This window comes from Mauremys mutica, chromosome 20, assembly GCF_020497125.1.
Source record: "Mauremys mutica isolate MM-2020 ecotype Southern chromosome 20, ASM2049712v1, whole genome shotgun sequence".
NCBI lineage: Eukaryota > Metazoa > Chordata > Testudines > Geoemydidae > Mauremys > Mauremys mutica.
In genome coordinates, this window is record NC_059091.1 from 14,480,243 (window position 1) to 14,507,086 (window position 26,844).

General features: G+C 45.6%; 1 long non-coding RNA gene and 1 pseudogene across 1 annotated transcript in view; both read left to right on the forward strand.

The window, feature by feature from the left end:
- Positions 1–9,976: 9,976 nt before the first annotated feature.
- Positions 9,977–12,146, forward strand: LOC123353794 (annotated as a pseudogene).
- A 4,436-nt stretch (positions 12,147–16,582) lies between these two features.
- Positions 16,583–26,844, forward strand: part of LOC123353408 — a 47,085-nt gene continuing 36,823 nt past the window's right edge. Inside the window, exons 1-2 of the long non-coding RNA XR_006574495.1 lie at positions 16,583–16,686; positions 17,559–17,694. This is a non-coding gene — a long non-coding RNA (uncharacterized LOC123353408). The remainder of the gene's footprint in view (positions 16,687–17,558; positions 17,695–26,844) is intronic.

Genomic DNA, 26,844 nt, shown 5'->3' on the forward strand with positions numbered 1-26,844 from the left:
CCAGACCAAAGCTGCTTAGCTTGAATCTGTCCTTTAGACCTGCTAAAAGTCTCATCTACTTCAGCCAGTTCTTAGGGTGCTTGGAGCACTCTCAGTCAGGAAACTATTTCACTAAAAGTAGGTCATGCTGCCTTAAACAGCCTGGAAGCTGGTCTGTACTATAGCACTCACAGGGTCAAAAATCAGTTTAGCAGCGCTGTTTTTAAAACCAGCTAAAAGTTTCTTCAGCATAGACAGACCCTTAAATTCCAGGCCCTGACATAGAATCATAGAACCATAGGGTTAGAAGGGACCACAAGGGTCATCTTGTCTAACCCCCTGCCAAGATGCAGAATTTAGGTCCATCTGCAAATGATGGGGTTGGGCAGGCTTCATCTTAGACTACAAAGAACTAAAATATTTGCTCTTAAGTAGAACTGGTAAAAAAAAAATGATGGGACCGTTTTCCTTTGGAATATGGTGCTTTGACAAAAGCAAAATGTTTCACAGGAACGTGTCAATTTCAGCATATTTTCCAACAGAAGAGTTTTGAAACTATGCAAAATGAAAACAGGACATTTTGTTTTGTTCTGATTTTTTTATTTAATCTTGTCTTTTATAATATATTAAATATATTATTAAAATTAATATATTATAATAAATGTATGTATATATTTAATATATTCAGTATTTTATATCAGTGTTCTGACATTCTCTCATAAAAATGTGTAGATTGGATGCTTTGGTGTTTCAAAATTTCAGAATTTCCATTCTGCTAGATATTTCAAGATTTCAACTTTTTGACCCAATGCAGGACAAAAAAGTAAATTTCAAGATGTCAGAATTTCCCACAGAATGGAAATTGTGTGTTCGACTCTAATTACAAATTACAAATACCCTGGCACCTAATGCTGATGCTCCCAGATGAATGGCAGTGTAGCTGTCATAACCAGGCAACTACATATTTGATTCATTTTAAATTGGTGCCTATCAACACAGTATCTGAGGGCCAAGTATCTGCCTCCCAACAGGAAAAATGACACTCAATCTCTCTTCCCTGTTAGCAAGAACTGGACTTTTTTTAAAATTTAATATAAAGGTGTATGGGTGTTGGTGTTTACACTAGAAAGTTGTACTGCTTGAGCTTTACTAGTATAGTTAAAGCAGTACAAAGCAGACACAGATAAAGGTGCTTTATACCACTAGTATGGCTATTCCAGTACCGGGAGGAGAATAAGCTATATTGGTGTAAGGCATTTTTATAAAGAATAACTGTGTCTGCAATAAAAGTTGTGCCAGGACAATTATTTCAATAAAAATAAATAAATAAACACACTCGTAACCAAAATAGTTATATAAAAAACTGTGTGTAGACCAGGCCTTTAAATGTTATAAAACATCATAATGAAGGTTGCTTGTACTGTTATCCTGAAAACAGAATTTAGGTACCCCCAGAATAACTCACCTATTGCCCCCTCCTGGGTTTACCAGGGGCTCCCTCCAAACAGCTCACCTGTTTACCAATCAGGGCCGGCTCCAGGAACCAGTGCAGGAAGCAGGTGCTTGGGGCGGCCAATGGAAAGGGGTGGCACGTCCGGGTCTTCTACGGCGGGTCCCTCAGTCCAGGTGCAGCTCCAGGCACCAGCACAGCAAGTGCGTGCCTGGGGCAGCAAGCTGCGGGGGGCGGCCTGCCAGTTGCTGTGAGGGCGGCAGTCAGGCAGCCTTCGGCGGCGTTTCTGCAGTTCTGCGGGAGGTCCGCCGATCCCGTGGTTTCGGTGGCAATTTGCCGCCAAATCCGCATGATCGGCGGACCTCCCACAGAAATGCTGCCGAAGGCTGCCTGACTACCGTGCTTGGGGCGGCAAAAAACATAGAGCTGCCCCTGCCTCAGTCCCTCTTGGAGCAAAGGACCCGCTGCTGAATTGCTGCCGAACAATGAAGTGGCGCCGCTGAACTGCCGCAGATCGTGGCTTTATTTTTTTTTCCCTTTCACTTTGCTGCTTGGGGCAGCAAAAAAGCTGGAGCCGGCCCTGTTACCAATCTGTTCTCATTAGGTATGGGTCTCCAGGGTGGCCGAGGAATATCTTGGGCTGGCCAGGGGGGTCTCTGTTTCAAAAACATCCCAGAACAGCTTGGACTTGTTACCACCAGAGGACATGGATACAGCCTTCCAATTAATGATTGACATAGGCAGTGTTCTTTCTAAAACAAGGCACCTTTTATTGGTGCAAACAACAACCCCTGACACATTAATAATCTGAAACACAAATCCCCATCACCGAAAGCATTCTGTCTTTTCCTCACAGGGCCTCTCCCTGTGAGCTGATTGTGGCTCTTTCCTGGCTCTTAACGGACTGGACCAAGTCTGATCTCCCTGGGATCTCAGTCCAGCCTCAGCACAGGCTGTCCTTACATCTCCCAGAAGGCCTGGTTCCTAGTCACATGCTGCCCCTTGTCATGTGACCCCTACACTCCTTCTCTCTTCTTTGAGAGGTGGCTGAACCTGGCACAGGTGCAGCTGAGCCCCACCTCCGTAAAGGGCCACCTCACTCTGTGACAATCTGAAATTGGGACCTGTTGGTTTAACACACATTGTTTGCAATCAAAAGTGCTCAGGACACAACGGAAGAGAAAATCCTTTTACTGTATTTAAATTATTCCAACTGCAAGTGAATGACAGAAAATATGTCCAGACTTAGAATCATAGAATCATAGAATCTCAGGGTTGGAAGGGACCTCAGGAGGTCATCTAGTCCAACCCCCTGCTCAAAGCAGGACCAAACCCAACTAAATCATCCCAGCCAGGGCTTTGTCAAGCCTGACCTTAAAAACCTCTAAGGAAGGAGATTCCACTACCTCCCTAGGTAACCCATTCCAGTGCTTCACCACCCTACTAGTGAAAAAGTTTTTCCTAATATCCAACCTAAACCTCCCCCTCTGCAACTTGAGACCATTACTCCTTGTTCTGTCATCTTCTACCACTGAGAACAGTCTAGATCCATCCTCTTTGGAACCCCCTTTCAGGTAGTTGAAAGCAGCTATCAAATCCCCCCTCATTCTTCTCTTCTGCAGACTAAACAATCCCAGTTCCCTCAGCCTCTCCTCATAAGTCATGTGCTCCAGCCCCCTAATCATTTTTGTTGCCCTCCGCTGGACTCTCTCCAATTTATCCACATCCTTCTTGTAGTGTGGGGCCCAAAACTGGACACAGTACTCCAAATGAGGCCTCACCAGTGCTGAGTAGAGGGGGATGATCACATCCCTTGATCTGCTGGAAATGCCCCTACTTATACAACCCAAAATGCCATTAGCCTTCTTGGCAACAAGGGCACACTGTTGACTCATATTCAGCTTTTCGTCCACCGTAACCCCTAGGTCCTTTTCTGCAGAACTGCTACCCAGCCATTCGGTCCCTAGTCTGTAGCAGTGCATGGGATTCTTCCGTCCTAAGTGCAGGACTCTGCACTTGTCCTTGTTGAACCTCATCACATTTCTTTTGGCCCAATCCTCTAATTTGTCTAGGTCCCTCTGTATCCTATCCCTACCCTCCAGCGTATCAACCACTCCTCCCAGTTTAGTGTCATCTGCAAACTTGCTAAGGGTGCAGTCCACACCATCCTCCAGATCGTTAATGAAGATATTGAACAAAACCGGCCCCAGCACCGACCCTTGGGGCACTCCACTTGATACCGGCTGCCATCTAGACATGGAACCATTGATCACTACCCGTTGAGCCCGACCATCTAGCCAGTTTTCTATCCACCTTACCGTCCATTCATCCAGCCCAGACTTCTTTAACTTGCTGGCAAGAATACTGTGGGAGACTGTATCAAAAGCTTTGCTAAAATCCAGAAATAGCACATCCACTGCTTTCCCCTCATCCACAGAGCCGGTTATCTCGTCATAGAAGGCAATTAGGTTAGTCAGGCATGACTTGCCCTTGGTGAATCCATGCTGACTGTTCCTCATCACTTTCCCCTCCTTTAAGTGGTTCAGGATTGATTCCTTGAGGACCTGTTCCATGATTTTTCCAGGGACTGAGGTGAGACTGACTGGCCTGTAGTTCCCTGGATCTTCCTTCTTTCCTTTTTTAAAGATGGGCACTACATTAGCTTTTTTCCAGTCATCCGGGACCTCCCCCGATCGCCATGATTTTTCAAAGATAATGGCCAATGGCTCTGCAATCTCATCGGCCAACTCCTTTAGCACCCTCGGATGCAGCGCATCCGGCCCCATGGACTTGTGCTCGTCCAGCTTTCCTAAATAGCCCCGAACTACTTCTTTCTCCACAGAGAGCTGGTCACCTCCTCCCCATACCGTGCTGCAGAGTGCAGCTGTCTGGGAGCTGACCTTGTCTGTGAAGACAGAGGCAAAAAAAGCATTGAGTACACTAGCTTTCTCCACATCCTCTGTCACTAGGTTCCCTCCCTCATTCAGCAAGGGGCCCACACTTTCCTTGACTTTCTTCCTGTTGCTAACATACCTTTCAATAGTAGCAGAAAAATGCCTAGATGCATAGATTTTAAGGCCAGAAAGGATGATTATGACCATCTAGTCTGACCTCCTGTATAACACAGGCTGTAGAATGCCACAAAGTGGTTCCTCCATCAAGCCCATAATTTCTGATTGAGGCAGAGCACATCTTTTGGATAGACATCCACAGGCATTACAGCCAATTTGGATAACAGAAAATCTTTCATGGAATTAAGGGAAATGGAGATAAAGAAAAACCTCTAGAGAGGCTGTGACTGATGTTCAAAAAAAGAAGCCAGGATAACAAGAGCAAGGGCCCAGGACTGGCTGTCAGGAAGACCTGCCGTTTTCTATTTCTGGCTTTGATATTGAGTCACTGTGACCACAAATAAGTCACTTCGCTGCCTGCCTTAGTTTCCCCAACGAGAAAATGGAGTTCAATGAGATGGGATTTATTATGTCAATTTTACAGGGTGGGAAAATGAGACAGAGATGTGGGCCCTGTCTACACTACAGAGCTGTAGTGTGTTTGTAAGCAGGTGGCCCCTCCCTCACATTTGGCTCATACTCCAGCTGACATGGTTCCTTAGGATGTGTGTGTCCCTTACTTCACCCCATGTGAGAGCAGGGCTAGACACCCTTTTCCGGCTGTGCAGGAGGGAACAGGTACTTGGTGCCTCGGGTCTGAACAAGCTCTCAAAAACTACCTGTGATGTTATCTGATTAAAATATGACCAGATACATCATTGTTGCAACCACTGTTATATATTTGTAGCAAATATTGTACAAAGGTTGTCGAGTGAGGTGTCTACGAAAAAGTTATGATTTGCTGGTTATGATTATACTATCTGTATGCATGTATCATTTTTGTATGTGAAGTTATAAGTATTGGCTCTATACTTGGATTTCAAATGTTTGCTCCTGGGATAACGCCCACAAGGTAATGCCCAGCAGATCTCAGAGGGACTATTCAAATCAAGTGGCTCATCAAGAAACGCTTGGTTGACAATGGCCCATGGGAGACGCCCATCTACACTGAGTGGACTGTCATGTAAACGTGCTGTCTGGAGTGTAGGTAATGGCTTCCTGCAATGACTGAGGGAAATTGGGCATGAGCATGTGACTTGCCCATGTGACTCCAAACTCCATTTTGTTGCTGTAATTTTCCACAGTAAAAACAAAGGGATGCCCTCCACATGGCAAAAGCTATACAAGGCCCTGGAAACACCTCCATTTGGTCTTCAATCCTGCTTCTTATCTCTGGAGGAACTTTGCTACAAGCTGAAGGTCTAAACAAAGGACTGAATGACCCATCCGAGCTGTGGATGTTATTTATTCCATCACTGCTACAAGCCTGAACCAAGAGCTTTGCCATTACTGTATGTAATTGATTCCTTTAACCAATTTTAACTCTCACCTTTCTTTCTCTTTTTTATGAATAAACCTTTAGATTTTAGATACTAAAGGATTGGCACCAGCATGGATTTTGTGTAAGATCTAAGTTATATATTGACCTGGGTGTGTGGATGGTACTTTGGGATCAGAAGAACCTATTATTTGATAAGACTGGTTGTAAAGAACCACTCATCTCTGAATACAGGGTTTTTGGTGGTGATATAAGAACTGGAGTGTCTGAGGAAACTGCCTTTATGTTTTCTTGTTAGCCAATGTGGTGAAACAGTTAACTTTTGTGCCTGGTTTGGTATATCTTATAAAAGAATAACCACCAGTTTGGGGAAATATTTGCCTATTTCTCAGTAGTTCATCCTGAATTTGGCATCCTCAGTTGTGACCCACTAAGGCATGGTTACACTAACACTTTATTCAATGAACTGGAAGTAAATATAAATCATTGCTGATAACATTTGTGGATGGAACACAGTCTGGCAAAGTGATAAATAGTGATGAGGACAGGCAGTGATGCAGAGTGATCTTAGATCACTTGATAAGCTGGACCAATTCAAACACAAGTTTTAACAGAGCCAAATGCAAGGTCATTTACCTAGCAACAAAGCATGCAGGCCACACCTATAGAATGGGGGACTGTATCCAGGAAAGCAGTAACTCTGCAAAGATTTAGGGGTCATATTGGGCAAGTCACTCAACATGTGCTCCCACTGAGATGCTGTGGTGAACAGGGCTAAAGCCATCATTAGACGTATGAGCAGAGTCATGAGTAAGGTAGGGAGGAGATACATTATCGGCGAGACTGAGATGGGAATAATGCAGCCCAGGGATTTCCCTAGACTCCCCCACTCCCCTTGAATTTCCCCAACCCCCCACCCCCCCCACACACACCCCAGTTACATGCAGTGCTGCCAATTTAGTTGTTAGTTGGAAATTGAAATTGAAACATTAATACACACTTTGAAAGCATATACAGTATATGAGAAAATACTTGTACCTGAGAAAGCATAATGGGTTTGGAAAGTAGGACCAAAGACTAGCCTCCTCATACAGCTGTTATTTATGACAATGTCGGCACATTTGTTTTGGCTGTATTGGCCTACCTAATAATTTCAAATTATGATTTGTAAGCAGGGTCTGAATGAGCTCTCCCCTGACAGCTAGTGATGAGCCAGGGGTGGGTGGAAAGACTTCAGGACCAGACTGTGTTTACGTGAACTCACCTAGGTATCCAGTAGACAGAGCTGTGCTGCCCAAGTGATCGATTTTGGCTGGTGTTGAGTCACAAATCACTTAAGTATTAAATGTGGGGGTCATGAAATGTTGTTCTCCTTATTGTATGAGTAAAGGGCAGCAGAACTGTGCTTAGCCTGACTGAATGAGGGGGTCTTCCTCAGTGCTAGGGCTTGCCAGGGCTGAGCCCCGGCACCTCTAGGCTTGGCAGTTCATAGCCCTGGGACCTCTGGGCTTGTCACATCAGTTATGAAAGTAACAAACTTGCTTGAGCCGCAGCACCACTTTCATTACAAATTAAGCACTGGTCACCCTCAACTGAACTGCACTCCCTAAGCAGGAGGTATGCATGCCAGATCCCAGTGAAGAGAGAGAGAGGGTGGGGCACAGGTGTGTTGCTTGGTGGCGTGGACTCTGCCTAAGTCACAGGCACTATTTGACCTGCCCCTCTCTCCTGTTTAGAGAGAGAGCTAATTAGGTTCCATAGAGAGTCTTTTGGTTTATTAAATGACCACTAGACTGAAATCACTGATCATCAGGTCTAAGTGCCTAGACCTGCTGTGGAACAGTGTTTCTGTGGAAGGGACAGCCCAGTCTGCACTAGCAGCGAGGTTCCCCCACTGAGAGCTGAAATCACTGAGAGCTGGTGGAACCTCAAGAGACCGACTCGCAGAGGTCACAGTGGCAGGTGGCAGCAGAGGGTGACAGTGCAGGGCCATTGGGGATGGAGCGGTAGAGTGAATGTTGACACAACAGAAAAGAGCGGCCAGAGCATTGGACTATGTTTTAGTGACTTTGCTCCAGAATGCTAGATTTGTGACTGGGAAACGTATATAAATATACGTTTCCTAGTAGGCCAAGATTTTTTAAATGCATTATTTGCTAAGGTCATTATCTCACATCATCGCTATCTCAAGAGGTCATTATCTTGGGGAGTTTCTATACTAAAAGTTTTTATTATTATAATTATTTTTGTGTAAGAACAGTCACATTGGGTCAGACCAATGGTCCATCTATCCCGGTATCCTGTCTTCCGACAGTGACTATTCCAGGTGCTTCAGAAGGAATGAACAGAACAGGGAACCATCGAGTGATCCATCCCCTGTTGTCCACTCCCAGCTTCTGATGAACAGAGGCTAGGGACATTCAGAGCATGGGGTTGCATCCCTGCCCATCCTGGTTAATAGATATTGATGGACCTAACCTCCATGAACTTATCTAGTTCTTTTTTGAATCGTGTTATAATTTTGGCCTTCACAACATCCCTGGCAAAAAGTTCCATGGGTAACTGTGCACTGAGTGACGAAATACTTCCTTTTGTTTGTTTTAAACTTGCTGCCTATTAATTTTATTGGGTGACCCTTGGTTCTTGTTGTTATATCCTTGGGGCAGCCGGAGTAGGAAGCAATCACTTGAGGCCAGAGAGCAGACAGCTAACCAAAACCTCCATTTTATTTACAGACCATAATACTCTAACTCAGTTGCCATAGCAGCAAAAACCATGACAACCAAATACACAACATATTCCTCCCCCCCTAATAAGAACATCCCCTAAATAAACAAAAAACACACACTAGACTAGAGAAGGAGGGTAGACTGCCTCCATTCCCGGCTAAACCCTGGGGATTATTTTGCCCCATAACCGTGGGTTCGCCCTAGCTAGAGATCCAGCCGATGAGGAGGCCTTCTGTCTCTAGGTGGATTACGGCGAACTTCTGGTGTTATTGCACCCGAAAGCACTAGGGGCTCAGGGTCCGCAGCACGAACGGGTGAGGAGGTGGTATCAGCTCGTGCTGGGCAAAGGGGTATCTCAGCCGCCGGCAGTAATGGAGGAGAACAGTCAGGAACAGGTGACTCGTGATTCGGTGCCTCACCAGAAGAGGTGAAGTCAGACCCCTCAACTGCAGATGGGTCCTGAGGACTGGCATGACCTGGCAATAGCTGATCTACATGTCGCCGCCAGGTAACATTCTCTGCAGTCCGGACTGTGTAGGAAACAGGTCCTGTTTGAGTGATGACTGTGGCCGGGACCCATTTAGCTCTGGAAGTATAATTCCGAGCCAAAACTGGCTGTCCCGGGCTAAAGGTTCGGTCTTTTGCTCTGGGTGCCCGTCTGATGACTTGATATTGCTGCTGATGTTGCACAGTTTGTCGGGGTTCAGAAGGTTTCAGCAGATCAAAGCAAGTGCGCAGCTGTCGTCCCAACATTAGAAAGGCTGGGGATGCCTGGGTCGTAGCATGAGGGGTGTTTCTGTAGGAAAGTAAGAAGATATCCAGACGCTTTTGAATGGAGTGTTGTCCCCTTGCTGATTTCAAAGCGTTTTTCATTGTCTGCACAAATCTTTCAGCTAATCCGTTGGTGGACGGATGATATGGTGCTGACGTGATGTGGGAATAGAATGTGAGATGCTGAGATTGTTTAGGCTTCTGGGCTGGGAATTGTGTGTGAAGGGCTGGCCTTGGGCTCGTTCTCATTGGCCAGCTAATTGTGAACAGGATGATAAGTTAGATAGGTGTGTAGGATGATAATTGCCCTATGGGTTACAGCTGTGGCTGTGTGGGTTTAATTAATTAATTAGCAATTGTGATTGCTTACCATATTGTATATAAGAGCATGCTGGGAATGAATAAACGCATATGCATACACACACACGCTTTCTCTCTCTGCTTGGGATCACATTAAATGCTGAACTTTGTTCCTGCTCTTCTGCGATGCAACAAATGGTGGAGAAGCTGCGGGCCATAGTCAGCTAATATGGGAACTGCTGCGTCAGCAGAGGAGAAGATGGTGCATGAATATCTGATTATAATATTTGATAAAACTGTTTGGGAGCGGCTGGGCTGTGAATTTTGGAAATCGGTGGCTCAGGGCGATAAGGAGGCTTTCTCCCTGAGTCCAGTATGGCTCACCGCGCAGAGAAGACTGGAGGAGTTTGAGGATGAGAGAGAACAACTGCAGAAAATGGCTGATTTTGCAGTAACACTGGAACAAGAACTGGAACAGGTTAAATTGATTCTGCATCAGCGAGATCTGCAGTTTGAATCTTTACAGCAAGAGCATCTAGTGCTCATGAAGCAGCTCACTTTAACCCAAGAATCATTGCACACCAAAGAGCAGTCCCTAAATGACCTACAGACTCAATATGATGAGCTGGTGGCCAGGTTAGAGGAATTCCAGGGTGATGTTATTTCCAAGGATGACACGATCCAATATTTGCAGAATGAGAAGATTGTCCTAGAGGTAGCTCTGCAGGCAGCAAAAGCAAGCAAAGAAGAACTTGATGAAGGAGCAAACTTCTTAGGTGACAGTACTGAGGCAGCATCAGAAATCTTGGCACAATTGAGCCAGGTGGAAAATCTGCAACAGGAAAGTGCCAGCCTGAAGAAACAGACCCAAAAAGTAAAGGAGCAGTTCCTACAGCAAAAGGTAATGGTGGAAGCTTATCGAAGAGATGCAAGTTCACAGGACCAGCTGATTAGTGAATTGAAATCTACAAAGTAGTGGCTGGATTTGGAAGTGAAAGAATTAAAACGGGAGCTACTGAAACTTCAAGGTGAAAAGCAGTCCATTGATGTTGAATGCTCAAGACTTCAGAAGGAAGTATCCCAGGTTCACCAGCAGATGGTGGAGTTAGAAAGCCACCTCCAGTCAGTGCAAAAAGAACGGGATGACATGGAGATACAGCTACAGTCTTTGCAGATTGATAAAGAACAAATGACATCTCTTGCTGAGGTGAATGAGGTATTAAAACTACAGGTAGAACAAATGCAAGAGGAAGCCAAAAAGGCCATCACCGAACAGAAACAAAAAATGAAGCATCTGGGGTCAGATCTGACCAGTGCACAGAAAGAAATGAAGGCAAAACACAAAGCCTATGAGAATGCAGTTGGCATTCTTAGCCGCCGGCTGCAGGAAGCCCTCACTGCAAAGGAATCTTCTGAACTGGAGCTGAGCAACCTAAAAGCACAAATCGCTGATGGAGGAAATAACCAGGCTTCCCATGAAAGGATTCAAGCTTTGGAGATAGAGCTGCAGGCTGTTAGCCACAGTAAGATGATGTTGGAGAAAGAGCTGCAAGAAGTAATTTCACTCACCAGCCAGGAGCTTGAAGAGTACAGGGAAAAAGTGATTGAACTTGAGGATGAGCTTCAGGAATCTAGAGGTTTCAGGAGGAAGATAAAACGTTTAGAAGAAATAAACAAGAAGTTGGCCCTCGAACTGGAACATGAACGGGGGAAGCTCACTGGTCTTGGTCAGTCTAACACTGCTTTGCGAGAGCACAGCAACATCCCCGAAACAGTACTAGCAGAGAGAGAGGCAGACCTGGTGCAGCTGAATTTTCGGGTTCAAGCAGTCCTAAAGCGTAAAGAGGAGGAGGATCAGCAAATGAGGCAACTTATTCAAGCCTTACAAAGAGAAAAGTCAAAAGTTAATAACCTTAAAGAGCAGGTTGCGGCAGCCAAAGTAGGTGCAGCACATAACCGTTGTCATTATAGAGCTGCTGTTCTTGAACTGAGTGAAATTAAGAAAGAGCTACAAGCCAAAGAACTGCTTGTCCAAGCCCTTCAGGCTGAAGCAGACAAACTACAAGCTATTATTGAACGTGCTCACGCCTCTCTGAAGGCGCTCCTCTTAAGACAGAAAGGGGGGATTTGCAGTGAGCGGGCAGACGCCTTGGATAAGACACCTGCCGCTCGGTTGCTGAAAGCTCTTTACGTGCTTAATTGGTTACATCTTGGTAAAAACAGCCAGGTGCCCCCCGCGATTAAACATGTCAGCGGGATGACTGGGGAAGAGCAGGGTGCGGCCCCCTGACCCTCGGTCAAATGGTTTGATTATCATAAGCAAATATGGAAAGGACCAGTTGACTTGCTAACGTGGGGCAGGGGTCATGCGTGTGTTGCCACTGATGCAGGTCCCAGGTGGATACCGGCGAAGTGGGTTTGGCCTTGGCTGCGTCTTCCGGAGCGACGGTAGGCAGATGCGGAGGAGCCTCACGAGACGCGCCCAGGCGCCGCGGAACCAGAGCCCCCAGAGGAGAACTGTTTGTTAGCTCTGTCAGGACTTTTCCTGTTTGATCCTCCGTGAATGAGTTACTTGTTTGAAATGATTTTTGCTGTGCCTGAGAGAAATTTTGTGTTGGCTGTATATATGTCTTGTGTTTTTGTTATGTTTCGTGTTGTCTGTTTTCTGGCCAGAATTGTTGTTGTGTTGTTATGTGGTTTGATGTGTCTAGGACCTCCCCCCACCCTCAGTGTCAGTTTGATCGCCTGACATCTGAGGGATCAGAGAGGGGGGAATCCTGCAGAATTTACATCATTTGTTTGTTGTGTCTTGTTTTTGTTTGTTCGGTGTTTTGGGGTTATATGTTAAGGATCATATACCATTATTCAGAGTTTGGACCATTCTGTTTACTGTTCTGCATTACAAAATAGAGTAACTTTTGAAAACAGGTATAAAGTTTTAATTTTGGCTTGTGATAGATTGTGGTGTTATGTTGTTATAAGTTGGAAATGTTTGGCGAATGTTTTTATCTTGTTTTCCTTTTTTCTCTTCTTTTGATTGTGAATAAAGGGGGGAGATGTGGGAATAGAATGTGAGATGCTGAGATTGTTTAGGCTTCTGGGCTGGGAATTGTGTGTGAAGGGCTGGCCTTGGGCTCGTTCTCATTGGCCAGCTAATTGTGAACAGGATGATAAGTTAGATAGGTGTGTAGGATGATAATTACCCTATGGGTTACAGCTGTGGCTGTGTGGGTTTAATTAATTAATTAGCAATTGTGATTGCTTACCATATTGTATATAAGAGCATGCTGGGAATGAATAAACGCATATGCATACACACACACGCTTTCTCTCTCTGCTTGGGATCACATTAAATGCTGAACTTTGTTCCTGCTCTTCTGCGATGTAACAACGTGATGTGGTGTATCCCATTTGCCTTCATAAAATTTTGAAACTCCTGAGAAATGAACTGCGGTCCGTTGTCACTCACAAGTTGTTCTGGCAGACCAAAACGACTAAAGAGTCCTCGTAGTTTTTGGATAGTACTCTCTGCAGAAGTGGACTGCATTATAGAGACTTCTGGCCATTTAGAATGGGCATCTATTGCCACCAAGAACATGCTTCCTTCAAGGGGGCCAGCAAAGTCAACGTGAATACGTTGCCACGGGTTTTCAGGCCAGTCCCATGGGTGTAGGGGTGCCCACTGGGGTGCATTCCTCACACCCTGACATGACATACAAGCTTTTGCCTTCTCTTCAATAGCGCTGTCCAATCCAGGCCACCAAAAATAGCTTAGTGCAATTTCCTTCATGCGCACTATTCCACAGTGACCGGAATGTAGCTGTTCTAACATCTGTGATCTCAGCGGTGGTGGAATAATGACACGTCTCCCCCACAACAAACAACCAGATTGGACCGATAACTCCATCCGTTTGGACATGTAGGGAACAAGGTCGGATGAGACCGGAGAGGTTTGTCGAGATTTTCCATGCATCACCAGGTCCATAACTTGGGACAATACTGGGTCAACGCGAGTTGCCTTCTTTATCTGAGTAGCAGTGATGGGTGTATTCTCTACCTGTTCAAAGTAAAAGATTTCCTTTTGGGCACTATCTTGATGTTTGACCGGCAAAGGCAACCTCGAGAGGCCATCTGCATTGCCGTGCAGAGTGGATTTCCGATATTTGATTTCATATGTGTGTGCTGAAAGTAACAATGTCCAACGTTGCATACGACTAGCAGCTAATGGGGGAATGCCTGTGTAGGGTCCAAAAATTGACGTCAGAGGTCGATGGTCTGTAAGAAGAGTAAACTTTCGCCCAAAGAGGTACTGATGAAACTTCCGAATTCCAAAAACAATTCCTAATGCCTCACGTTCGATTTGGGCGTAGTTAGTTTCTTCTTTGCTTAGAGTGCGTGAAGCAAAAGCAATAGGTCTCTCTTCTCCCGAAGGCATAATGTGTGACACGACTGCTCCCACTCCATAAGGGGAAACATCGCAGGCCAATTGCAGGGGTAAGGATGGATCAAAGTGCGTTAGAACTTCAGAATTTAACAATGCATCCTTAGCTTTGTTAAATGCAACATCACAGGCTTCAGTCCACTTCCAGGCCTTGTTCTGCCCAAGGAGCTCGTGAAGTGGTTTTAGCAGTGTGGCTAACTGTGAGATGAACTTTCCATAATAGTTCAGTAGTCCTAGAAACGAGCGCAGCTGGCTTACATTTCGTGGTGGGGGAGCCTCCACAATAGCTTTAACTTTTGCAGGGGCCTTATGAAGACCTGCAGAATCAATGATGTGTCCCAAATATTCAACAGAGGGCTTGAAGAATTCACACTTGTCTTTGCGAACTCGTAGGCCATACTCTTCCAATCTTTGTAGGGTAGCCTCTAAATTCTTTAAGTGATCCTCTTCATTTCTTCCAGTGACCAGGATGTCATCCAGATAGCACTGAACTCCTGACAAGCCACACAAGATCTGGTCCATAGCTCTCTGGAACAGGGCGGGAGCAGATGTTATTCCGAAGGGTAGGCGACAGTATCGATAAAGCCCCTTATGAGTCACAATAGTCAACAGCTCTTGGGACTTTTCATCGACGTGCATCTGTAAATATGCTTGACTCAGATCAATCTTACTGAACTTTTGTCCCCCAGCCAGGCCTGCGAAGAGGTCATCGATGCGGGGAAGCGGGTATTGCTCTGCACACAACACTGGGTTGACAGTGACTTTAAAATCCCCGCAAATCCGGAGAGAGCCATCTTTCTTCACTATTGGAACGATAGGAGTGGCCCATGAGCTATGGGTAACTGGTATTAGGACTCCATTGGTGACCAGGCGCTCCAGGTCTGCTTCAACTTTTGGCCTGATGGCATATGGCACAGTTCGGGCTTTCAGATATTTTGGTGGACTGCCAGGTTTAATGTTCAATGTCACAGTGATTCCCTTCATACTTCCCAAATCATCTCCAAAAACAGCAGCATGTTTCCTTAGTATAGGGGTTAGACTGGTTTCTTCTTTAGTCATCCGGTGCACTTCTGCCCAGTTCAGTTGAATCTTCCCAAGCCAAGTCCTACCCATTAAGGCTGGGTAGTTACCTCTCACCACAAACAGTGGCAATTTAGCCACCTGTCCATTGAGCTCCACCTTAACATCAATAGTGCCCAGCATAGGCACAGCTTCTCCCGTATACGTCTTCAGAACAGTTTTTGTCGCCTTAAGCGGAAGATGCTGTAGCTTTTCTTTATACACAGTCTCGGAGATCAGTGAGACGGCTGCACCGGTGTCCAGTTCCATGCGTATACGTTTGCCATCCAATAACGGGGTTACCCAGTATTCATGTGAGCCCATTGCCAAAGACAAAACATGCAGTGGCACTTCCTCTTGTGAGGAGGTGTCACCTTGATCATCCTGGGTCTGCTCTAAGGTATGCAAGGTTCCTCTTTTTGTCGGCCAGACCACAGGCCTCTTTTTCTTTTGTTTACAGGCATACTCAATATGTCCCTTTTTGCCACAGTGTCGACACACCAGGTCCTTACACCAGCATTCTGATGCCTGGTGACCCAGCTTACCACAGCGGTAACATTCTTGACTCTGCACCATTTTGTGGGTCAGTTCTTGTGACACTTTTTGCACCCTAGGGGATGCACCGATGTATTGTGCCTCCCTTGTAGCCAGTTCCATGGAGACAGCAATATCAACAGCCTTCTGTAATGTAAGCTGAGGCTCTGTCAGTAGGCGCTGCCGTATAGCTTCACTGCAGAGGCCACACACTAACCTGTCACGCAGGGCATCATTTAACATCTCTTTAAATTCACAGTGTTCTGCTAGCTTTTTTAAAATGGCTACAAATTGTACAACTGTTTCATCTTCCTTTTGGTCTCTTTTGTGGAACCTATATCTTTCAGCAATTACCAGTGGTTTTGGGGAGAAATGAGACCCCAGGATTTCCACAATGTCACTGTAAGATTTAGTTGCTGGCTTAACAGGGTGCAGTAAGCTGTGTAGCAGAGAGTAGGTTTTAGCCCCTACAACAGTTAAGAATATTGGCACCTTCTTCGCTTCTGTAATGTCATTTGCAATACCAAAAAGCTCAAAACGCTCAGTATACACATGCCACTGCTCTGTTTTCTCATCAAAAGGCTCCAGGGGCCTGGTCAGAGTAGCCATGATTTTTAGTTTCACTTTCACAGTCAGTGCAAACAAGCAGCTTTTTTTCTTTGTTTGTTCTTTACCTTAACTTCTACTTCCTTCTGTTACTGGAGCAGCACCGGAGTCTCACCCTCGTCGCCAGTGTTATATCCTTGGGGCAGCCGGTGTAGGAAGCAATCACTTGAGGCCAGAGAGCAGGCAGCTAACCAAAACCTCCATTTTATTTACAGATATACAGAGAGCTCACACAGCCGGTTGAAACCGGCTGAGCTAACCCATAATAATCTAACTCAGTTGCCATAGCAACAAAAACCATGACAACCAAATACACAACAAAGAGAAACGTCAGTTCTCTCTATCATCAATGACAGCGCAGCTCAGGCCTGTTGCGCCTTTGTCAAGGGTCCAGGTGGATCGATTTCTTTGCAAGGGTGCATATAAAGGTCAGCTCCAGTCTCATTGATCCTGTTTCCATGGGGTGTCCATTGAAATGGCTGTTTCAAAGGATCCCAGAGGGCCCCAATAGCACCGGGTGGGGAGAGGGAGGGGCAGAGTTTGAGTTCAAATAATGGTCACTCCCTAGTTCCTATCAAGTCCTAGCACGCCACTAACAGACGCTTTGGGGCCTGTCATCATGCGCTGATGGGCACAAGGACTCTCCCATATACACCACAGACATGGAGAAAGGAAACCGCACCCAGAGGGAACGTGAAAACCAAACAAGGCTTCTTGGAACGTCTGCTCAGGAAGAGGGTGCAGATGGACAGCACAATGCACGTGGATTGGGTTCTGGAGCCTGCTGGGGAAGACACATACTTCTACAAAGATAATTATGAGGGGAGATCTTAGGCCACATGGCTACAGTGAGCTCGGCAAGGGCAGACTCCTGAGCCTGCTTGAAGCACTTTATAGAATCAGGGGCTTAGTCATTCACAGGCCCCTGAGGAAAAATATCGCCTCCCCTCCCCCAGAAAGACATTAACTTGCAGCCTGTTAGAAGAGAGACTTGCATTTTAGCAGCAGTTCTCTGCAGTCTTTGGATACCATTCAGGTACAGACCAACAAGAAATTGAAGTGATCAGTCTGGGCTAAGTGATGGCTAGTCCACTATGGGTATGCTAAAGGGGAGGAAGCAGGGTGAGCCTTTCTCCAGTACCTCTGTGCATCATGCCATCATTTGACTGAAGGCCTGGAGATCACTGGCTAGCCCCAAGTGGGGAGGTGCTTGAGTGATGCTTAAGCACTAGGCTGGCTATACCTTTTAGGGGCGTAACAAAGGGTCTCTCTCACTGTACTCCACTTTGCACCCATGCAGGCATGATGCCCTATTCCAGCTCTCAGCTGACGAGAAGGTGCGTGGAAAGGCATGAAAATAATTGTACTCAAAAATATAAATTGGTTAAATCAGCATGAAGAAGCTTTTGCAGAGATCCAAGGTGCTGCAGCCAGAGGTATGTTACTATCAAAGCTTGCTCACAATCATACCATAACTTTTAATTCTATTCAATTTGTCACTGACTATGGTGTTCCTACCACATACATTATGTTGGAGGGTTTCTTCTCTTTGAACCTACAGGATAGAAAGCAGGCTCTGCAAACTGTGATTAATTTTGTTGCACACTTGTTTGAGAGCAATACAAAAAAACATAAGCCCCAATAATTATTCAAGGCTGGAAAAATATTACCCTGATTAACTGGAAAAAAATTGATTCATTTTGAAGGTTGGACTGGTTTGTTTAGATGGAGAAAAATTTCTAAGCATAAAACAGTGTGTGACACTCCAAAGAAACCCCATTCCCTACATGCTTGACAGTGCCTTAAAGGCACATTCCATAGGAAGGTGGTGGTGTGGCCCCACAGTGGCCCTGGGTGGGCAGACTGCATCCCAGAGCTCCCAGGCTGGGTAGGGTAGAGCCCAATCTGACAATCCTTTTCAACAGGGACTAGTACTGTATACCTTGCACTGTGCCACTGGCTGCGCTGCCTCCTCTTGGAAGTGTAGCCACTGGCTACCATATTCCCGGTGCAAGACATGAAGGCATTCAGAGCGGTCACATCCTATAGAATCGCAGGGCCAGATCCTGACAGTCTGGCTTGCAGCAAATAGTCCCTTACTCCTAGAGAAGTCCCACCCATTTCAAGAGGGATAGCTTGGGGAACAAGGTACAACATGGTAAGAACAAGGCTGCTGGAGTCTGGCCTATAGATTTAAGGATAGAAAAGACCTATTAGGTCATGTACTCCAGGCCCCTGCCAGGGCAGGGCTGTCCTCTATGGTATGCTCTGAAATCCAGATGGAAATGACTCAACCAATGGGACTTCCATCGCTCCCCTCCCCTCCCCTCCCCTCCCATCCCCTCCATCCACAGGGAACTTAGTCAGCCTCCCTGACTAGGCTGCACTGCTGCTGTTGGACTTCCTAACAAGGGTAAGAAAAAGGGTCATTACTTGACTATCAACACTTGGGGGTGGGGGAGGAAAAAGATTTGAACCAACCGTATTGTAAGGAGGCCTGAAAAGCTTTTGTTCATCATGGCCTTGAACTTCAGAATTCCTGCTTTGCACCTGAGCCTGCTCTGGTGACTTCGGGGGCCTGAACCTACACCACTAAAGAGCATCATTGCTGTTCTAGTTCAGTCATTCTCCCATTATTTTATTTGGGGTTTTTTGGCTTTGTACATATAGAGGATGCCGTTCTGTCCCCTATTAGTCATTGTAACTAGTACCTTACTTAGGGCTAGATTCTGACTTGGACACCCATAAGAGGGAGTAAAAACCTCTTGCACATCCTTACACAGGCCACCTGAATCCTGGGTCATAGGAGTAAGTGAGGTTACTCACCCACTTCTTCCTGAAGCACGTGGACAGGGAGGGGTGCAGAATGGGAGGGACCTTGGCTTTACTATCCCTACTCACTAGGCGAGCGCAACGGAGATGTGATCTACTGCTAGTATGGGTCAGCAAGAAGTAGCTATTCTCCAGGAACAAGGAGGAAGCAGGGGAGGAACAGTGACTCAGAGGAACAGTGCAGGGAGTAGGTGGGGCTTTGGTTCCAATTCCTCACTCACTGAACAGCACAGCTGGACCAGAGCAGAAGTTTACTGCTGGTATAGAAGGTTAATTCCCTGTTAGAGAAGGGGGAACCACAAAGGGAACTGTAACTGATCCCTGGTCTACACTACAAACTTATGTCAGTATAACTACATAAGCCACACCCACCGACACACATATACCGACCCAACTCCCGGTGTAGACAGCCCTATGTCAATGGGAGGGCTTCTCCTGTCAACATAGCCACTGCCTCTCGGGGAGCTGGAGTACCTACACCAACAGGAGAAGCTCATCATATAGATGTTATGCCATGGGGGAAATGTAAGCAGATGGAGTCAGCATGGGGAGTAGGAAACTCAGCATCTTTCCCCCACAAGGATTCCATTGAAATCAATTGCATACTTACAAGTGTGACACAGGACACGGCCCTAACTGATACATCCTTAGATCACTCCTGTGGAGTAAATTTGAATAGGCACATAATACAGATGGGAAGAACTGAGGCTCAGAGACATTAAGAGTGACCCAAAGACACTCAAGCCGGGTTTTCTGATCTCACAGCCCCTCCTTCCCCCACGCTCCCTTTATTGCTCTGTTATTCCCACAAGACCACACTCCCTCTTAAACCCCATAAGATAGGGCTGCTTACTCCCTTGAAAGATACCATTCCAAACCATGCTTCTACCATACTCCCAGGCAGGAACTATGCTTGCTCTAAAATTTGCACCCACAGGGAGACTCTTGTTCACACTGTCACTTAGTTCCTAGGCTGCCCCCGAGTCCCTTTTAAAGCACAGGGTAAAAATGCTCCCAAATCCAACAGCAATTAGAACAAGTACCAAAAGTTTTGGAACCCTCAGCTCTGTGAGAAGCAGGGCAAGGAAGTGACAATCCACAGTCCTTTTCTCCGGTTCCTTAGACTAACAAGCTCAAGCGACGGCTCTAAGATAAACCAACAGATGCTGCAACAAGCAGCAATGATAGATAAAAGACAAAACTAACGTGACTTGAATAGCAAGTGCACAAAAAGTTAACCTTATAAAACACAGTATTCACTGTGCACGCATGCACATGAGTGAGAGAAGGAAAATGTATGCAGTATGCAACTTTTTAATCAGGATGAGTTTGGGGGTGGACACTTAACCCACAGCTTTGCCACTTGTAAGCAGAGGGCACTCAAACTCATGCTGGGTTTTTGAAATCTAGAGACGGGGTAGAATTGCTACTGCCTGTGCACATGGAGGCAAATTACATAAAAACCTTTATGCCAAACCATGTATTCTCCACTGTGTGACAGGTTATGGAATAACTACTTTAGAAGCAATGTAGAGCAGTGTTTCTCAACGAATGGTCATTGACCGACACTGGTCCCTGAGATCCCTGACCGTTGAGGAAGGCAGCAAGCCGATAAAAGGTTGAGAAACACTGATTTAGAGAGAGTTTTACATTTTTTCCTTTGGAACCACATTCTTTTTATCCCTTCATCTGTAAATCCAAGTACCTTATTTACCTGGTGTCCCAGCATGCAGAGCTCAATGGAAGCCAGGAAAACCACCTAAAAACAGCATTTCTTAGGCTTAAAAACATCATTGTTTTAAAATCCATTCTCTTGGGCTCTTCCAGGGCTAAAAACACATACTGGGCCTTACTGGAAAGCTGGAAATCTCCCATCTAGATGGTGATATGAAACACCCCTTTCTAGTCATGACATTTTAATGGCTGGAAAGGCTGTCATTGACCCAGGACTGGGTCTTGCTTGCCCTTGGTCTCAAGCAGAAATAACTGTGGCAGGGGAAGACCGTGACTGTCGTTTGTAGAAAGGAGGAAAAAGTTTTGATGCAGGTTGATTGGATTTTTAGCCAGCTGTTTGAAGGTGCTTAGGTATTTGGAGTATTGGAACATGTCTCAGGGAAGATGGCTTAGTGGGCCGAGTGCCAGTGAGACGGTCAGAGGCATATGATAAATGAATGTGTTACATGCTTCCATGATTGGCCATATAGAAATCAAATCACTTTCACCAATATGGTTTACAGGTAGATACACACACAAAGCCAGAGCCTGATGCTCTTGCACCCAAAAGGTTCCCCACCGCCCAGTCAGGTGGGACAGAATTATCAGGGCTAATCTCAATTGTCAATGAACGTAACTTTCTAACCCTTTTGGAAGATGTAAACTGACCACTAGGGCTGAAAGTCTGTCACTGACTTCACCCTCCCCATGACCGCGGTGGCCTCTGGAGTGTATAAAACCACACATTGCTGCTGGTGGTACCCGGGCCACTGCGAGCACCTTCCCAGCTGACTGCCTGCAGCTAAACCAGCTATTCTGCTGAACAGCCAGTGTTTTCGCAGGCCTGGGCAGCATGGTGGGAGGACACTGAGATCAAGAACTCTTGTATTCTCATCCAGCTCTGATACTAACTCCTTCTGTACACTTGGTCAGAGTCACTTAACTTTTCTGCCTTATTTTCCTAATGGGGACAATAATAGCTACAGGTATTAGGTTTACATAATGCTCCCAAGGTGGAGCCGATCCCAAGTGGGGCCTGGGAAGCCGAGTACACATTACACTAGCCTTTACAAAGCAAAATGGACAGGCCCATCATGAGTCTGGAATACGGGGAATAAAAAGGTGCCTTAAAGTCACTTTTGTCCCCTCCCATCCACCCATTCCCCAAGAGTAGGAACAGACTCAGAATTAAACCTCTTCTCGCTGCTGAATTCCTGTTTAACCTTTGGCAAGTCACTTAATCTGAGCCTCAGCTCCCCATCTATGCAATGAGGACAAGAGCACTTCCCTAGTTCACAGAAGAGTTGCAAGATTGAATCTCTTAGGGATTGTGAGGCACTCAGACACTACGGTAATGGTGGGCTATAGATGTAACTAATATGGGTAGATAACATGGTTCTGCAAAGCACCTAGCGCATGCTGTTTCACTATACACTCAATAATAGGTTAATCCCTAAAGCTCCATAATTGTTATGCTAGATTGACTGAGCAGGGCGGAAGCATATTGTACATGGAAGAAAAACAGGAGAATAAATGTTCCCTCTTCTGTCTGGCAAACAACAGCTTTGAGAAACGTAAAGCAAATGTTGCAAATGGACAGAAACGTTACAATTTTTAAACACACTATTAGGCAAATGTCTTGTATTTAAAAATAAAACCAAAATGAAATCAGAACGCTTTTCTAAAAAGAGCTCTCACCAAATGCTTCAAGATATTTTCATGGTGCTACATGCTCCAGGCTGTAGGAAGCAGACTCCTCCAGGGGAGCTGGCTAATTTTAGCTCCAGCTGGGAGCCCATCTGCTACGACTGTGTTTTTATGGCACTTTTTAACTGCAGAGTTTACAGGGCCCTGTAATGTCAGAGCAGCTTCTTGGGCTCTGTTAATTTCTCCCAACAGCCTGTGGGTGGGAGATTTACCATTGATTTCAATGGGAGAAAAGTTAAGCTAGCAGTGAACAGTTTTGAAAATTCCACATTGTTTGTCTTAGTTGCTTAGGATCAGGGATTCCCACAGTGAGCAGTGTGGATGCAGAAGGGTGCTAAGTGCAAAGGTAGGTTCTGAATACCAGCTGGAGGCAGATTCTCATCTTGCCTAGGATAACTACATATCCTCCCCACACAAATCCAGAGCACCTGCAGCATCCACTGTGAAGTGAATGGGAGAGAAAAGTGCAGTTTCCCCTAATGGAAGGGAAAACAGGACTCATTTGTAATTTGTTGTTAATATAAAAGGGATTCTTTACTGGGGCTGATGGACACAGACAGGCCCTGGCCTAAGCACTCAAAGACCCTAAATCCTGCAATGAGATCCACCTGGGCAGATCCTTATGCCTTTTCAGCATCCTGTTTACTTCAGTGGAACTCCATGTGGGTGTAAATGTTCACCTAAGATGATCCCTTTGCAGAATGAGAGCCAGAGAAGACAGTTCTGACTCCATTACGGAGGCTGCTCAGCATTTCTCAGGATCGGACCCACAGTAACCCCACCTAGACGTTCAGTGAATAAGAGTCTCTCATGTGATTACACTGTTTGTGGAAGAGCACAATTATTTACTGAATTAACACTTGTTAATGTAATGCACCAAATCCTGCAGTCCTTGTTCAAAGAATCCATTGCCCAGAGGGGGGATTCTATTCCCAAGCACAGCTTCCAAATATACTGTAAGTGGAGCTGCAGCACCCTTTAGAAGAGAAACCACCACATTGTTCCTAACCAATAAAGCTCTAAGACTCTGCCTGAGGGAAGGCAGTGCCTACTACACGGCACAGTCGGTTATCTAGGGCTGGGTGAACAGCTGAAATTCTCTCCTGTAAACATTCATTCTAGTTCAAAAAATAAAACAGATTGGACTTGCTTATTTCACATTCCCCTTCTGCAAGCATTCAAGTGGCTGAGTCTACTAGCACTGATACTTGCAAAGAGCTGATTTGGTGTTTGAATATCCGCTGAAGATGAACTGCAGATTGCATATTAGAAATTTGTACTGTGATGGTTGGTTACATCAGTCATCCAAACACCAGACTGAAAGTGCTATTTATGTAACACCAACACAGCTTGAATTTTGGAATCCACATATCAACTATTTTGGGGCGGGGGGAAGACTGATAAGAAATTCATATATAATAGCAAGATTCTCAGTGTATTTTGTCTGAAGTGTGCTTGGGTACATTCATTAAACTGAGCGAGATTAAGTTTGACAAATAAATTATTATTTGCTAAGCACTATTTACATCTCTGCCTGGTCCAATTTACCCTGATGGCTGTTACATAATTATTTGAAAATAATAAATGGAAGAGATCCTTTTGAAAAAAAATCCTGGGACAATGACTGTACTGGGATGGAGGACAGCTACACCTGAAGGATGGCTTTAGGTTTCATATAGCACTCCTATAATAAGTAAACGGTTAAAATCTCCCAACTAATCACATGCACATGAGACACCTGCAGTTACTTCTAACCTGTGCACTGTTCATTAAGAGTCACTGGAGACTCCCATTGACTAATAGTGGGCTTTGGACAGGGCCCTACCTTATAAGAATCCTACTTCGCAGAACAAAGCCTTACTTAGATAAAACTGCAGTTGAAAACACTGGGAGTTTGGCTGTGGAGGAAGTGCAGAAGAGGCATTTCTCTCATGTTCCAGTTCTGCAGCAATTGATAAGCTTCATGTTCAGAACCTTATTCTTTCCATTCCACGGTCAGATTATTGTGACCTTTAGTAGTTGTTATTTTTCCTTGCAAGAATGAGAAAGGTTCACGTCAAAGTACTTGCCACTTCCGAGACCACAACCAGGTACATTGTTTAGTCTCCTTTTGTTAGAGGATACAGTTAACTAGAGATGCAGGGGGAGGGATGTTCATTTTAGAAACCAGTCGCTTCTCAGGCAAGTGGGAAATGGCAATAGCGTGCAGCCAAACTGCAACTCCTTGACAGCTAACTCTGTCAGCTGGGAAGCTACCTACTGAGGGTTACCACAACACAGAAAGGCGAATGCAAACACCAGTTTCCTGCCCTCATCCCTGCACTTCAAAGGGGGGGCAACGAACATCAGCCAAGCTCAGACAGCATCTTTGAGACATCTCGAAAAGTCACACAATCAGAGCAAGAGGTCAAACAGCACCACTGCACACACAAGCACCTACCTCAAACATGGAAGAGGTGCCCTTGTCCGGCAAAGTGCAGCCCAGGAGCTCTGCAAGAAACTTTGCCATATACAAGCAGGGAGGAAGGGGTCTTTCTAGCAGATCTTGTCAGGGCGCCAGGTAAATATCCTTTGGCAATAGGAGCTCAGCAGGGAAATTCTTCCTCACGGCAAAGCCTTTGCCATTCTTTCAAGTGTTATCCAAGCTGCCTACTTGCATCTTCCTGGTCTAGCATTTTGAAGGTGCCGTATAGATTTGCCAGTCTGTAGCCTAGATGGTGTAAAAAACAAACACACCAATGGAATAAATAACCCGTACTGTGCCTGGGCTTTTTGATGTTTGCTTCTAGCCTTTCCCGCTGAATGTCACTATTACCATAGTAAAGGAAAGGGGCCCCACCAAGGGGGTGACAAGAGGGACAACGCTGCCCAAGTGCAGGCAGGCAGCTGGAGCAAAGCACTGAGAAATAGCCTGTGTTCTCCTGTGGCAGAGGATCTACCCGGCGCAGAGTGACACACGCACACAGACAGCTAGGAGCACAGCATCCCAGCTAGGACAAATTCTTGCTCCTGCTGCACCTGGGGATTTCCACCATATTTTCCCTTTTCTGTCACAGAACATGAATAAAATTCCCATTCCCCTGTTCCCTCCTCCCCCTCATAAAGAACATCCCCTGGACAGTGCCTCTGGCCAAGCCGAGCTCAGTGTCACCAGCTTGGGGGGGGGCTTTGATTAGGGAAACAGATTGCCCTCTGTGTGCATGGGCTGCATGCTCCAGAGGGTGGGGCTAGGGTGTTGCAGAGAGCAGCTCTGAATTTAGCAGAATTGATGCAATAAACCAGGAAGCTTCTGATCAGCTTGGACAACCCAGGTCTGAATGTGCATCAGTACACAGAATTCAAGGAGTGTCTCGCTACCCAGCCTTGCACAGTCACCCTGACCCCACAGCAGCGCCAGCAGTTATAACCATGGCTGCTTTTCTTTTAGAAGAGAGGTTATTAGATTCCAAATTATCCTATAAGCCTTCTCTTTCCAGAGAAACTTACAGCTAACAGTTCACTTCTATCAGATTTTCCATACGTTCACTGTTTTTGATGCACCAAATGGCTCGACCCAAGAGGGCCCGATCTTACTTCCAGTGAAATCAATGACAAAGCTTCCACCAATTTCAGCAGCTGCTGAGTAGTTATCGTGCTAACAGCAAACACAGACACACACCAGAATAAGAAGTTTGCAATTAACTTAGTATTTCAAAATAGTCGTGCCAGATTTTTTTTTAATAGAGTAGCAAAGATTTTTCGTCTGTTTGTACAGCACCTAGCACAATGGGGTCCTGGTCCGTGACTGGGGCTCCTAGGAACTACCACAATACAAATCAACAAAAGAGTCATTTCATGGGTAGTGAGGTTCCAGTTGTATGGCTAAGATTTTCAAAGCTGCCTGAAGGTATTAAAACTATTATGAATTCGGTATGCACCTCTCTCAGACTAAGATTCCCCCCAAGCTGAATATTGATGGACATCCATTGACTGGTCAAGAAAGTTCACTGCACTACTCGCCTGAGGGAAACAGTAGCATCCATTGTCCATCAGACATTTGATAAACTCCCTTACTAGCAGACAGCTAAGGCTGTGATCTTGCAATTGGATCCAGGTGGACTTTTGCACCCATGCATATCCCACACTGACTTCAGAGCTCTTTCTGCACACATCCAGTTGTAAAACCTGGGCTTTAGTTATTGTTCCGTTTACTATTGCAGCAGAAAATGTTTAATGTCCTTTCCCTGATATTATACATCTTGACACATGTCAGCAGTTAAGAAATCAGTGCATTTTGGGGGTATTTAAATCCTGATAGATGCAAGTGTCAAAGATAACCCAGGTATGATTAGAAT